Below are 1,349 nucleotides of genomic sequence, written 5' to 3'. Positions count from 1 at the left end.
GTCTGTGTGGTTTCGTGTGTGGTGTGTCTGTGTGTGTGTGTGTGTCTGTGTGTCTGTGTGTTGTCGTAGCTGAGGTTGAGTGTCCTGCGTGTGTGTGATCCTGTGTGTGGTGATGCTAGGTGTGTGTATGTGTGTGTGTGTGTGTGTCGTGTGTGTGTGTGTGTAGTGGTGTCCCAGCTTAGTGTCGAGTGGTGTCTCTGGTCGTGTCCTGTGTGTTGTCTGTGCTGTGGTTCTGTGTGTGTCTGTTGCTGTAGTTTTTCAGATCGGAGTACAGCTCGTGTGATTTATGTGGGTGTGTGTTGAGGTCAGTGTGTGATTGCTCGTTGGGTCCACTTTGTGTGTGTGATGCTGTCACTGACTGTGTGGTGATGTGTGCTGTGATGATTGTGTGTGTGTGTGTCGTGTGTGTGTGTGGTGTGTTCGTTGTGGTGTGCAGTGTGTCGTGTGTGTGGTAGTGTTAGATTGTGTCATGTGTGTTGTGATTGTGTTGCAGTTGCACAGTGGTGTGTGTTATGTGTGTATTGTCCGTGTGTGGTGTGTTGTGTGTCTGTGTGTGCTGTGTGTGATGTGTGTGTGTGTCTGTGTGTGTGTTGTTGTGCTTGATGTTGTGTGGGTGTGTGCTGTGTGTTCCTTGTGTTGTGTGTGTGTCTGTGTGTGTCTGTGTGTGCGTGTGTGTTGTGTGTGTGGCTTTTGTGTTGTGTCTGGTGTGTTATTGTGTGCTTGGTGTGTGTGTCTGTGGTGTGTGTGGGTGGGTGTGTGTGTTGTGTATGGTGTGCTTTGTGTGTGTGTGGTGGTGTGGTGTGGTGTATGTGTGCTGTGTGTGTGTTTTGTGTGTGTGCTGGTGTTGGTGTGTGGTTGTGTTGTGTGTGTTGTGTGTGTGTGTGTGTGTCTGTTGGTGTTGCTGTGTGTGTGTGTGTCTGTGGTGTCTGTGTGTGTGTCTGTGTGTGTGTGGTGTGTGTGTGTGTGTATATTTAATATGTACAAGATGATTAATAAACAGTTTTGTTATATAAATGTTGCACAAGCTTCTACCGTCATAAACAGTTGAACTCTGCTTTTAAATACACAAATATAGTTTTTGCTTTGTTACTTTAAATCTACGTTTCATACGTTATTAACGTGACACTGATTATATCTTCTGGTCTTAGTGTTTATCACAATGTGGCAGAATTACACATAAAATAATCAAAACGATGATTAAAGAGAAGAACGTTAAACCAAACTGTTGATATAAAATATCTTATTAACAGTATTTAATCGTTGTCACAGTGCTGCTTTGATTGTTTTATGTTCATTGATCTTCTTGTATTCTTCTTATATTCTACTGTACAGTGTCTGAGTATTCAGAA

Source organism: Morone saxatilis, unplaced genomic scaffold, assembly GCF_004916995.1.
Source record: "Morone saxatilis isolate NCDOM2014 unplaced genomic scaffold, NCSU_SB_2.0 Contig11, whole genome shotgun sequence".
Lineage (NCBI taxonomy): Eukaryota > Metazoa > Chordata > Actinopteri > Moronidae > Morone > Morone saxatilis.
Note: the sequence above shows the minus strand (reverse complement) of the source record.